This window comes from Fukomys damarensis, unplaced genomic scaffold, assembly GCF_012274545.1.
Source record: "Fukomys damarensis isolate Sample0158 unplaced genomic scaffold, DMR_v1.0_HiC HiC_scaffold_22, whole genome shotgun sequence".
NCBI lineage: Eukaryota > Metazoa > Chordata > Mammalia > Rodentia > Bathyergidae > Fukomys > Fukomys damarensis.
In genome coordinates, this window is record NW_022900934.1 from 2021858 (window position 1) to 2036273 (window position 14416).

Consider the following 14416-nt stretch of genomic DNA (forward strand, 5'->3'; position numbering starts at 1 on the left):
ATGGGCCTTCCCAGCGAGCAAGAGGGGCTCTCCAGCAGGGGCTGGGGCTGGTGCTCAGCCCGACCCCCGGGGACTCTGGCCCACTCCCGGTAGCTGCCCTGCGAGCTGCCCCTAGCTGTGAGCCTGCTCTTCTAAGCATGCATCCTCGTGGCCCGCTCCTGGGGACCCTGGCCCTGAGCTCCCCTCCCCACTGCAGTGGAGATGGTGTGCTGACCACGGGACAGATCGTGAATGACCTTTAACCTGCTCTGGCAGTTTTACCTTCAAAGATGCTGGAAGGGGGCTCCTTCTGTGCATCCAGAGTGCATCAGCCAGGGAGGAGACTGGGCAGCCGGCCTCCCTGAGACACCAGGGCCCGTGTGGGACACGCTTGGTGAAGCCGGCCTCTTCTGCAAACTCAGTGAGGCCCAGGGCCTGGCCACTGCCATGGGGGCGGGGGTCTGGGGGGACACAGCCTCCGGCTCCCCCACTGCCCATCTCCACCCTCTGCACAGCAGCGGTGGCGCCCGGCCGGGCACAGAGAAGACTCCACTGAATACCTTGGCGACCGATGGCCCTGTGGCGGTCACACTTGTGCCCTTGCCTCAGCAACCCTGGGAAGTATGGTGTAGCCGCTGCTTTTCCTCGTATCAGTTTTCATTTTAGCACCATAATAAAAACTCTGATAATTGAAACACGGCAAGAACTGGGCCCTGTGAAAATGATGTCTCTGGCATCACTGCTGCTGCCATCATGGGTGCCCTCGGCGGGATGGGCAGTGCATTCTAAGAGGAAATGACAAAGCACTGTACTCCACAAGCGACCTCTGCGAGCTGTATTCAAGGAATGAACGCTTCGGGCCCTGAGGGTCTCAAAGCGAAGTTGCTTCAAGGCTGAGCACCATTAACGGGATGGTATCTGAAAATAAAAGTGCAGAGCCCCACCTCCCTCCCCACACAAGGGAGAGCAGACATAGTCACTACCAAAGCCAAAATAATATTCAAGTTCATCCCTCCTGAATCCGTGCAGACCTGGGGACTCTGCACGCTTGGCCCTGAGGAAGCTGAAAGGGTTGGCCCCGGGCGCCCTTAATGACAGTGTGAGTGCAGCTGACTGCACCGCCTGTGCGGGCTCCTTTGTTCCCTGCACCACCCCACCCCCCACCCCACCCCCCGCAGAGGCTGGGGTGACATCAACTTTTTGCTGTCACCGCCCTCCTTGCAGCTGGTAGTTTGTGACCAATCTCTGAAGCACAAAGGGAGATGCTGAAGTGTGAACCTGAGATATTTTTTGCTTTACTGATGACAAGCAAGAACAGATCATTACTACTGTTACCCCCGGAGTGGACAAGATGTTGGGGGCATGGGCAGCTCTTTTGCAACCATGAAGACATAATGCTAACAGCTACTTTGGCTGTCAGGAGACGAAGTACTTGTCTCTGATGGCATTGCTGAGGTAATGAGATATCACAGAGCCAACTACTTTTTGTCTTACGGCGTGAAACAAAGATAGTGTCGGGGCACTGAGGCGGGGCTGTCTCTGCGGTCCTGGGGGGGCGGGGGAGCAGAAGAGCAGGTGGCTCTCCCCTGCAGCTGGGGGCTCACGAGGCTGAGCAGGCTGGCAGGTCCGTGGGTCTCCTCCCAGGAAGAGAGGATCCAATGGGCAGGAGCAGAAGGGGCGGGGCTGCGATTTCTCTTGGGTGCAGGACTCAGGGAAGCGGGGTGCTCAGCCTTGGGATGCTGCCAGGTAGTCTTGGGGGCCTCCCACAAACACCTCAGGGTCTCTCCCTGGGCCCTGTTGCCAACCCCTCCATTGGGCACCTAAGTCTCCTGGGGTCCTGCTGCCCCCGTTCCTCCTCACGGGGGCGCTGCTGAGTGGGGCCCATGCACCCAACTTCATCTCACACTCAACCACAGGGTGCTATGTATAGATTTGCATCGGGTACTTTTCTGGGGGGTGGGGGTGCACGGTAGTCCTGAGGATCGAGCCCGGGGCCTTTGGTCTGAGCTTTGTAGCCAGCCTTTTTAGTATGTTTTACTTTGAGACAGATTCTCTCTAAGTTGGTTGGGCTCAAACTCCTGATCTTCCTGCTTCAGCCTCCCAGAGTGCTGGGCACCTTTCCACCAGCATCACCCCTGACCCTTCAGCCTTCCCTCAAGGCAAGGGTTACTGATGTCCTGGCCTGGGCAAGGAGAGTAAGGAGGCCAGGGTGTCTGTGCACCCTCGGTCACACTGTGTGCGACAGCAGAGGGACACCTGTCCCTCAGGGGAGGCCATGCATAGCCTTGTGAGCATGGCCAGTGACAGGGCTTGACTGTCATCCAGGCCTTGATCTCAGTATTCCTTTCCCAGCCCATCAAATTCCTCTGCCTGGGCCCCGAGCTTTCTAATGTAGCGACCACAGACAATTGGCCACTGAGCACTTTCATGGGACGAGCTGCACGAGGGGATATAAGTGGCCATCTGCACAGTGGCCAGGAGGTGGACCCACAAGTCTGGGTGGACAGACGACAAGTGAGCTGGCCCTTCCACACACACTGAGCCACCTTTGAGAGGAGGGAAATTCTGACATGAGCCACAAAGCGAAGGAGCCCGAGAAAGGACAGTCCTGTGGGATTCGGCCACACGAGGCTGGGGAGGTGGGGTGTTCAGAGGGGTTGGTTTCAGTGTGGGAAGACGAAGAGTTCTGGAGAATGGTGACAGCTGCTCAGAAATGGAGACACGCCGAAGGCCGCCCGAACATGCTTACGATGGTAAATTTAAAGTCATGTGTATTTTAGCCCTGTAATTAATTTTACTTTTACTCTTTTCCTCTTTTCCATGTCTAGCAGGAAGAGCAAGGCTGTGTTGGTAGCTCCCATTTCCTCTGCTGGGCCGCTGTGCCGGGAGCAGCGACATCCCCGAGGGTGGGCACTGTGGCCGCCTGTACCCCCATTTGTGTGCTCAGGTGACTTGTGACTGTGCGTTCACATTTGGGTCAGGTTTCTGTCCTTTCCTCCTGGGAGTGCTGTGTGCCCCATTCATACAGGCGGGACCGCATTGCAGCGGTGAGATGAGGTCTTTGCTCTCCTTGGCTTCTCCCTGAATAGCAAAACCATCCTGAAACCCAAAGGGTCCCACAGGCAGGGTGAATGCGGGGCCAAGCCATAGGTCACACGGGTGAAGAGGAGGACCCTGGGCATGTCCTCCCTGTCCTGGTCAACACATGCTGGTCTGGGACAGTTCTGATGGTTACTGGCAGAGGTAGGACCTGACCCAAGGCCCTTCGAAGGCAGGTCTGTATCCAGCTGCAGATCACAGATCAGTAGCCCAGTCCCTGTCCTCCTGTGTCCCCGCTTGGCTGGTCCTCGAGCACAGACCTGCTGTGCAACAGCAGCTACCTAGCCGAGCACCTCACATGAATATGCATCTCATCAGTACAACTAAAATAGCTCCTTTAAAAATGTCTTTTCTCCATGTAGCACACAAAGCTGGAAGAAGGGTTTGTAATTATGTGTATCACACATATCTCATCCTGGTGGGGGGCTTGGAGCCTTCATATAAATTACACCAATCAGCAGCAGAGGGCAAAAACCCCACACAGATATCAAAAGGGACACTTTCTCCCAGTAGATGTACGTAAGCCCTAAATCACGGCCAAGCACTGCTGCAGGGGGCCGGGGGCATCGAGAAATGAGTGTCAGGCTCCAGCCTAGCCGCCTTCATAAACGCATATGATCATCTTAATGATGCATTTGGGGGAGGCGTGATAAATCACCGAGTTAAGGGAGGCTGCAGCATACAAATGCATTGCAAATGTTCCTTGGAGAAGTGAGCGATGGGCCATAAACATATCCGAAAACTGGGTGGTGATGTAAATTCCATGTGCTCTGCTTCTCTGGCCCGTCCCTCCCTTTCCGAAGGGGGTGGTTTCTGGGCCTCTGATGCGTCTCCTTCCTGTCCGCTCATCTGGCTCCTTACTGGGCCCGGCTCAGACGCCGTCCAGGGGATCTGGCTGGGACAGCGATGAGTACTTGCAGGACAAGACCCCAGGCCTCGGGGCTGGGCCAGCACAGCACAGAAGGGTCTTCCATCTGCCGCGGGCGCCTGGGACACCTGGGTCCAGTCGCAAGGCTCCTCCCTCATGCCAGCCTCGCAGTCCCCAGGGGCTCTGATCTGCTCATCCTGAGCGGGAAAGGATGATGAGGAAAGAGCCCACTGCTGATTCGTGGCTCTGATTAGGAGGACGCACAGCAGCTTCTGCCTGTTGCTGGGGGTGGAGGTGAACAGAGATGCGGTTGGTTGACACCTTCTTCTTCTTCACTGTCCTGTGTCCCCAGAGGTTCGAACCCCTCCCAGGCCCACGCAGGATGAGAAGCAACTGTCTAATCTGGGGAATTTGGACTGGGAAGGTCGGGGAGGAGGCAGGCAGTGCAGGGCCAGGAGTCTCGAGGGCAGGTCTGGTGTTGGCCAGCCATCCGCATTGCCTGTGTTTATGCAGAAGGGGTTTGAGGCTGCCCAGGCTCAATCCCCAGGTTACTAGTGGTAAAGGAGCCCAGCGGAGAGCTCAGTGCACCCTGCTGTTCCACAGCCCTCACTGGCTCCGTGAAGTTTGCCAGGAGATTGGGGGCACTGCCACCCTCCAACGTCCATGCTGATCTGGGTCCTGATCAAGCCCATCTGTGTCTGGGAAAGGGCTGTGGTGGGCACTGTCCAGGAACGGCAGGGGGCTGAGGGCTGGAGTGTGGGGAGTGAGAATCTCCAGGGGTTCAGAGGTGCACAGCAGCCAGCTCAGGAGGGGCAGGCCTGGAGCAGCCAGAGGCTCCAGCTGGGGGCCGGGCTGAGGAAGGTCCTGGACCCCCAAGCACAGTAAAGGTGGGCCTGGGGTCTGGGTGAGCCCCGCCCAGAGGGAGCAGCCTCTCCGGGTTGGGAGGCCAGAGGGCTTGTGCACACGGTGGGTGAGCCTGGGGCAGGAAGGGCACGAGCCTACAGAAGTGGTGGTCATACACTGCTGGGTGCTATTTTGGGGTCTCGATCTTGGTCCCCCATGAACGCACAGGAATGTGTGATTTGGTCTTCTTCTGCCATCTGCTGTGTGACCTGCACAACTCGCTTAGACTTTCTGAGCCAGGGTGCTCTGCGGAAAAGCCAGAGAACAGAAGCGGCAGCACAGGCTGTGGTGGGGTTAGGGTACCCTCCTCCTCCAGGAAGCCTGCGCAATTTGTCCTGCGCACAGAGCTTTCCTTTCTTACCTACTCTGCTCCTGCTCAGTCCTCCGTCCCACTCTCCCAAGGAACCCCCGGCTTCCAGGGCTCAGAGAAGCCCCCAGTTCTAAGGTTCTTCTAGGGCCTCTCCAGGGCACAGGGCATGGCATGGAGCCCAGAGGTTGGCTGGAAAAGCGGCACGCACTCAGGATGAGGAGGCCCATGGCGCCCACCAGAGTGGGAGCACTGTGTTCTAACCCACCGGTGGGGGCGAGGCTCTGCCGAGTCCAGCTGGCCATCTGACCGCTCTGGCACCTTTCCTGCCCATGCCGCTGCTGTGATACGGTGCTAACTTGTGGGAGCAAAGGGCAGAAGCGGGGCGAGGAACAAACTTGAAGGTCTGAGCATCCCCGCCGGCCCCTTCCTGGGCGTGTCTGGTGGGGCATGGGCGCTGCTGACTGGCAGGGGATGCAGGATCTGCTAGGACCTCTTCCCTGGGCACAGCCAGACCACCTCTGTCAGCGGTGACTCCCCAGCCCTCGTCAGACCCTCCCCGATTTCTGCCTGCCTCAGGTGGGTTTCCCCGCTTTCCCCACGGAGCCTTCATGGTCCAGCTCCAGCAATCGCAGGGGCACAAGGCAGGAGTGTGGCTTCGCCCTCCAACAGGGCGCTCCTGTCAGTGGTGTCAGCCGGCAGGCATAAGGCTTCTGTTATCACAAAGGAAACGAAGGTTGGTGTCCAAGGAAGTGAAAAAAGAATTTTCCATCACGTTTTCCCTAACAATCCCGGCCGAATTCTGCCCCTGGATTTGGTGCTCTTTTGGTCAGAAAATCAGGGAGCAATTTAGAGAGTCCTTTGGTCTTGCTGTACACTTTGTCCCTTGTGAACATGAGGGAAAATATTAGGCAGATGATGAAGAAAACAACTAAAAATGCTGGGTGGAGTTTTCACTGCTCCTCCAAGAAATCCCTCCCTCCTACCCTAATTCGGACTCTTTCTTCCCAAGGCTTCTGGGGACAAACTTCAGGGTGCAGACTCAGAGCCTCCCCCACTGCCCCTTCCGTGGACATTTCCTCCAGTGCCGGAGGTGCCCCTTGGGAAGCTGCCTGGGATCAATATTTCCGGTTCACTCCTGAAGCAGAGGCTCCTGAGCTTCTCCAGGTTTCATGTGACTTTAAACAGTGCCAAGGCCAAGGAAAATGGCTGCCTTAACCTTCTTTTGTAAAAGAAACAAGTAGAAGGCTTAATAAATAAGTGGGAGTATTGCTGATCACAGGCAGCCAGGACAACCAAGGACAGTGAAACCAGTCCTACTTCCAAACCTCAGCTATTGTGAGCTTTTCTTTTCCAGCTGGGGCATATTTTGCATTTGATAATCTAGGCTTAACAGTTTCAAAGATTTAAAAATCAGAAAACCAGTATTCCTCTGGCCTGGTTTAATTCTAGCTTGGAATTCCTGCCATCGTAGCCTCGGGGTTCATGGAACCTAATCTCCCCTGCTGAAGATGGAGTCCAGGGAAACAAGCTGCTGCTTGGAGTGTTTCTTGGGCAACCTTCGGGGCACGGTTTATCCTCCAGAGGTCCAAGAAGGAGGCTGCATTTCACTGTCACCTTTCAGAGCCTCCCAGGGACAAATGTGGTCTAGGGTCAAGTCCAGGCCGGGAGCTGATACTGGTCCAGAAAACAGCACTGGGCTGCTCTGGAAATCCCTGGGGCGGGCACTGGCGGAACTGCCAAGGGGCCATGACTGAGCCTGGACACACACTTCGTGGCCACAAGACTTGGGACAAGTGGCTCCATGGCCTCCAAGACAGTGACCCTGGGGCTATCACTGCTTTTGTGGATGGAATCATGTGCCTGGGCTGGGGGGACTTCAGGGGTCAGCCCGTCCTTCCCTCTGCCCCTGCCCCTTCCTGCGCACAAACCACACGCACCTAGCACATTACAGCAACCCAAGTCCATGCGGGGTGCAGAATTTTCCCACATCCAACTCAATACTTTCGGGGGTCCCGGCTGCAGCAAAGCCAGGCTTTTGAGGAGCTGCTGCTCCCCAGTGCCGACACTGTGCCCATATAGCCTGGTGCTTCTCAGAGCCAAGCAGCAGGGGTGGGTATGGAGGAGGGGATTCCTGCTGTGGGCTGGGCCCCACAACATAAAGGGCTGCTCTTCCATGGGAATAGCGGAGCTCATGGGGTCCCAAGTGGACTTGAGAAAATGCCCCCTAAAACTGGCTGGCAAGCACAGCCCTGCAGGAAGGGCCACCAAACTCCTAGGGGCAGAAGTCCATGAAGGTGGCAATTACAGACATGCCAACATCTTCACTGCATCTTTAGTGGATATTTCTTCCTAATGGCTCGTGTTCGCATTCCTACAAAGCAGGGATTAAATGCAAGTGCAGACGTGCTCTAGTGCACGAGCCCTACCCTCCTCTCTCCACAAGCGAGTTCTCTGCAGGGTGTTCTGAGGCTCCTCCCGGGGGGTGAGCAGGTGGTGTGCATGCATCCATCAGCCCAGGAAGCAGAACAAGGAGACAGGAAGCTGCCAGGAGGGGCAACAGGCCTCCACCCCGGAGAGGGGCTGCTCCTGGGGCTCCTGGACTGCTGGGCTGTCTGGGCCCCAGTCCCGCCTCTGCATCCCTGCTGTGTGACACTGGCCAAGGGATTTGTCTGCGTGCGTTGGTCTGCTCATCTCCAGAGTGGGGTGGCAGTGTGCGGCATGCAGGCAATTCCCGGAACCTTATGGGGTATCAGTGCTCTTGTTGTCTATAAAGTGGCCGTGGCTACCCCGTGTCACACACATAAGAGACTGCTAACCATGCAGCTGCGAGCTGGGGCTGGACTTGAAGCCAAGGACTTTTCTCTCCTCGGGTGGGTTCTTCTGGGCTGGGGTGAGGGCTCGGTGTCAGACAGGGGTCTGCAGCCTTGCAAGGCACAGCTGCCCCTTGACCTCTGCCTTCCTGCCTGGGTTGCATGCAGGGCCTCGGTGGAGCCTGGCGCTGTGGTCTGCACCCTGAGGACGGGCCAGCCTGGAGCCAGCCTTGCACTCTGCACTCCCCAGAACCTAACTGTGGGCCGGGCTGGGAGACCCCAGGGAGCCTCACAGTCCTGGGAGCCACAGAGCAACCCACAGCCATCTGTGCAGGGTCTCCAGGGGTCAGAGGTGCCAGTCTACTGATCACCTGTCATACGGGGGAGAGGAGGCGGGGGAGGCTGTGGGGCATGCGCTCAATCAGGAGGAGTCACCGCAAAGGACTTGAAACGAGAGAAACAGGGCAAAAACCGAAAGAAAAATCTGAACCCCACCAGAGTGCTCAGAGCATGAAGCCTGCCGGCGACACTGTGCTGCTCCCTGGCCTGGCTGCCCGCCTGGGCTCCAGCTGAGGGACCACAGGCAGAAGGCCACATCCCTGAGGCCAGTCCCCTCACCCGTGGGAGCTCATGCCCACTTTCCTACCATTAGCATGTGCCAGGGCATGACAGCAGGGCAGGTGAGGGGTGGGGGTGAGAGCACTTGGCATCCCCCCACCCAAGAGGCCTCATTGTTACCAGTGAACTCCTGCAGGGCATAAGAAATGCGGTGGTTCCTGCAGGCTCCAGCCAGCTGGGAGGAGGGGTGAGAATCATGGCTCATTAGGGGCTCCGAAACGAAGCTGGGGGTTCTGCAGAGCTGGAGGGAGCTTGCAGAATGCTTTAAACACCCCCTGCCATCTTGTTTACACTGCTAATTCTCAGAACTAAAGGGGTTTGCCAAGGATGTTAGGAATTCTGTTTGAAATTGGTGGCAGTAATAATTTAAGACCTCACTCTCTTTACAGAGGCAGCAGCAGGATGAAGATCTTACTTGGTTTCCACCCAGCACAATGATGTCCAGTCCTCCAGTGGCCCACAGCCTCTTGACTTGCTATTTCTCTTCCAGGTGTCATTTGGGTCAGAGTGTTTGGTCTTGGGTGTTACCAGGAAGCCTAACTCTTCCTAACACACTTCTGCGAGTGTAGCTGACCTGCTCAATTAAACCCCTCTTGCTTGTTCCTGTGTGGGGAGCAGAGCAGCTCTTCAGAGAACAGTTACTCCTCTTGCACACTTGTGGGTACAGTGGGTTAGGAGGGTACCGGAAGTTGCAAGCATGTTGCACAAATTCAAGTTATAGAAGGTGCATACATCCAAGCCCTAATGCCCCAGCCTCTCTGTACAGGGGCCTGGCTGGCAATGAGCCATTGCCTGCAACACAACCACTGCGGAGAATAGCTGTTGGTTGGTGGCTGAGCTATGCGAGAGGTAAGCCCCTCTCTCGGCTCCCATGATCCCCATGGCTCGGGCTGAGGCTGGGGTCCTACTCTTCCTGCCCGTTCCTGTGTCTGTCCCTAGCAGCATGCACTTACTTCCTGTCTCAGCTCACTGGCAGAAAACCTACATGAGGCCTAGGCCGCCCCCCTCAGGAGTAGGCTCCCCAGGGGGAAAGGGGGACACACTAAGATGAAGTGGTGGGGCTTTCTCACGGGCTCCAGATGCAGCCCAAGTGGGAAGGTCCTAAGGACAGGTGCCCTCGGAGCAGCTGCTCAGGGACTGACCCCAAGTGGCAGTGACTGACGTAGTCACGTGTGGGGATCACTGCTTTCATGCAGCAGTGCTGGTGAGCAGGGTTCCAGAGCCCCCAGGATCTGCTGGACTACAGAACAACCATTTCCCATTTGGTTTTCCATCTCTAACTGGCTGATTTTGTCAGCTCTGTGCACTGCTTTACAGCCACCAAAAAGGCACAGTAGCTAAATATTTACTGGTCTTTCCTTGCATCTGATGCCCAAAAATTTGATCTTTACTGCAAGCCAGCCAGTGGTCACTGTGCTCCCTCCTGGATTGCCCATGTGAGCCAGGAATGAGCATTTAATTCACAGCCCAGTGACGGTGGGTTAGAGACGCCTTATCGCAGGGAAAGCTTGTGTCTTAAGCCTGATTAATTTCATCTTTTCTCCAGCAATTTTTCACTTCCACCTGGATCATATCCTCAGTAGAGATTGCATTCTTCCCCCTCCCTGACTTTGGGGACGTTTGTGTTTTTGAAAACAGGATTTCCGTTGCATGCTGCCAGAGTAGCTCGCCTGGCAGGCAGAGTGGGGGCCTTGGGTTAAGCAGCTGTCAGTATGGCACTTTTAGTCTTACAGGGCGTGAAGACCAGGAGTTCACGTCACTGGTCCCTTTCTAGAACATGCTGCAAGGGCAGCATCCTGTGCCGGGCAGGGTAACGCCAGGATCTGTCAGCACCCATATACCGCATGGCCACATCCCAGAGAGGCCCGGGGGGCTGCGGCTCTCTGAGAAACTGGGACTTGAGGCGCGATGTCTGAGGTGTCTGGGGTCCAGGAAGTTCTTGGGAGCAGGGGCCCCACTTGGTCCTGCCCTGGTAGGCCGACCCTGCAGAATTTAGGAACCTACAGAACCACACCTCCCCTGCTGTAGAGAATTATTTCCCAAATTAGATGCATTTTCTAGCCCCTGGGGTCACTGCTGGCCCGTTAGAGGGTGGGGTAGTCGTGGAGGTGGAGGACTAGAGGGGTGGGAGGAAGGACGGGACACAGAGACCCTGCATGTGCTCTCTTGGGGTCTCCTGTGGGGCATCATTTGCTATGATTTCTGACAAACACCTTGCCCTTAGCCATAAGAGATTTCAGCATAGGCCTGAGAAATCTGTTCAAGACTGTGCCCAGGACAGTTTTTGCTGGAAAGAGTTGCCATAACCTGCAGGAGGAAACTGTCGAGGGGCACTGGGCAATAGCCACAAGCACACCCCATTCCCCTGGGTTCCCTCACAGCACACCGGGCCTCAGCAAAGCCTGATTCCTACCCCCACGCACAAGCCCACACCAACGGAAGGTCCTTCTCTGGGGTGGCAGTGGGAGCGGTGGGACTGCAGCACACCCGGCCCTGACCTCAGGGCTTCTTTGCCTTCACTGTGAGAATTTGGGGCACAAGCCTGTCCAGCCAAGAGCATCCTGATCTCCCTGCTAGCCACGTCCTGGGTGTCTCAGTGATGAGTGCTTGCCACTGTGTGCCGTGGAGGTTTTGTCTGTAGCAATACATAACCGATCCAATACTCTCTTAAAGTACGTTCCAGGACTTCTCCCTCCCCATTCAAACCCTCTGCCAGCCTCCTGCCCAGTCAGGAAGAGGTTCACACTCCGGCTTATTCCCTGGGTTCTGCCATGATTCTACATTAGCCATGCCCCATCTTCCTCCCAGGACACCTGCCCTGCTTCAGGTACTTGTGGGTTGCAACATTTGCAAGCTTCGAAGGGTCTGCCATCACCACCCTGGGGAGAAAATACCTGCTTTTTATCAAACCACCTCATGATGTTTGAACCCCCATTCCCAGCTTTGGTCTCCTTGGCCTCCCACACTCTGCATCCCAGGAACATTCAGATCTTGAGCTGGATCTCAGCTACACCCCTGTGAGCTCATGTTCTCCTTCCTCCTTCCAAGTGTAGACACTAATGAGTCCTGGTGTCGAATATACATGTCTATAATTACACTTAATCATCTTGCATCCTGGGACTTTGATCTTTCACAAAGTGTCACTCGTTTGCAAGTTCTCCTGAATGGGGAATTGGTTTTAGTTATGTAAACTGCACAGATAACAGGTAAGCTTGTCTTCTGGTGTGATCTGCAATTTGCCACAGCATTTAATACCATGGATTAATTTGATTCCTGAGCTCACGGATACATCCTACCCATCCCAGACCAACCAGGGTTAATTGACAGCCTATGACTTCTAGAAACATATCTGCAGAGGTACAGAAGGAAGAAATGTTACCCCATTAGCATCCTCATCACTGGGACAAAATATCTAACACCTACAATTTAAAAGAAGAGAGGTTTATTTTGGCTCATGTTTTTTAGTTCATAGTTGGCTGGCTCCACATCAAGAAAGCATGGTTCAAGGGTCTGGACAGAGGAAAGCTGCTCACCTCATGGAGGATAGGAAACAGAGAGTGCAGGGTGGAGGCAGGAGGGGAGATATACCCTTCCAGGTCATGCCCCCTGTAACCCATCTCCTCTAACCAGACCCTACCTACTAATAATAAATCAACTATAATGAAGCCATAATCCAATCACCTTCTAAAAGCCCACCTAAGAACACATGAGACTCTTGGGGACATCTACATATACACCTTACATTCTTCTTTTGGCCCCCAAATGAGTCATGTGCAAAATGCATCTAGTCTGTCTCTAAGAGTTGCCAAATTTTAATAGTTCCAGCATTACTGAAAAGTCCAAGTCCAAAGTCTCCTCTGAGACTTAAGGCAAGATGTTATCTGCGATACTACCTGACCGTCTGGTTCAGAAGTCTTTGTGGGAGGCATTTGGAAAGATTTAGAGATGCCAGCTGGAGAATCAGCCCTAGAATGCAATAAGCTGAGCTCAATGAGAGATTCTAGTCAGAGCTCTGAAGAGCAAAATGCTGATAAAATGACAGATGGTAAAGACCAGGCTCATGAAGTTTCAATTGGGAACAAGGATTCCACGGCCACTTGGACTCCAGACCATATGTGTTATGCTCTGGCAGAAAAAGTGTCTAAAGTTTTGCTCATGTCCTGAGACTTTGTGGAAGCTGAGATTAAGAATGGAAACTAATTAATTTGGCAGAGGAAATTTTTAAGGCAGCCCAACATTCAGGATGTGAAATGGGTACTATTGGGGAGCTTTTGGCCAGGTGTACATTGAGAATCAAGAGCAAATGTCACAGTTGAGTGATTAAAATTTTTTTGAGTTTCACCAGAAAGGAAGCTCCTGTAATTTGGGTCTTGTAAAGCTGAATCAGAGAACAGCTTGGACGCTGAAAAGACTAGGATTAAAAAGAAGTCAAGTACTTTACAATAAGACAATATGAAGGATGTCTTGAGGGCATTCTGGGAACCAGCAAAACCCTACTCCTGGTATCAAAATCTGTTTTAGTCACCTAGACAAAATACCTGAAACCTGCAATTTAAAGGAAGAGAGATATTTTTGGGCAGTGGGGGTGGGGCACTCATATTTTTAGCCCATAGTTGACCAGCTCCAAGACAGAAAGGGCATGGTGTAAGGTCATGGGCAGAGGAAAGCTGCTTACATCATGGAGCACAGGAAGCAGAGAGTAAAGGGAGGAGCTGAGGAAGGAGACATGCCCTTTCAAGCCTCAGACCTGGTAACCTACCTCTTCTAACCAAACTCTAACTCCTAATAACAAGTCAGCTATCACACTCCCATAATCCAATCACTTTCCTAAAACCCCACCTAAGAGCACATGAGGCTCTTGGGAAAATCTAGATGTAAACCATAACTAATCAAATCATACTTAATTCCAAATTCAGGGTCTCAAGACCATGGGACCCCTGACCATCACTATGCCTACTGGCAATGGAATTTGCAGAATGTGACAGGTGTCTCTCTGACAGGACTTGCAGTAATTTTCTGTAGTGACTGTATATGTACTGATTTTAAATAACAACATCATTTTGCTGCCACTCTATTTATACTGAGGAATTTTTTTTCCCACCTAGTAATGGGATGTTCTGTTAAGCAATGGTTGCATAGAATGTCCTTTGATACCCAGTCAGTTAAAAACTGAGTTGATTTAAACAGCAACCATATTCAGGGCACCAACAGTATGCATGGTGCCCAACCCGAGGCAAAAGGCTTGAAGGTGGGTGTGGAAGAATGCGCCCTATTCCAGCTTGACCCTCCTGGTGCACTGATGCCAGAAAGGGATGCGGATAAGGCATCACAAGTCACACATCTGAAAGGCAAACAGCAGGCTTAAAATATGAGGAGGGAGAGGAGATAATGGAGAAGCTGCTCTGAGCTGAAGTGCATGATTGTGCTTCTGTTGCAAATCACATTAAGAATGAACCTTGCATATATTCCCCTTAATGTTGCAAATCATAGCAAGATCGAAGAGCGGCCATGCTGGGACTGGGAAGAAACCCTACACATCATTAAGATCAACAGTTTGTTCCTAATGTGCCCAGAGACTCAAAATGAGGTCTAAATGGAGTTTCTTCCCCCTCTCTTGACAATAGAACTGGTGATTATACTGTATCTTTTCAGGGAGACCCAGCTATATTTTCTACTGCTGCTACTGCTACATCAGAAACAATTCTGAGAGAACAGACTTTTCCAGATGGGTTGAAATCAAAAGTGGATTCTGAATGTGAGGGTTCCTTGGTGGGGCACTGAGACATAGCCTTCTGGGATGCAGGGCTGGGGTGAGAGTTGTCCACAATC

General features: G+C 53.7%; 1 protein-coding gene across 1 annotated transcript in view; it reads right to left on the reverse strand.

Moving 5' to 3' along the window:
• Cdh4 (cadherin 4) overlaps positions 1–14416 on the reverse strand; it is a 162571-nt gene that overhangs the window by 88540 nt on the left and 59615 nt on the right. The window lies entirely within an intron of this gene.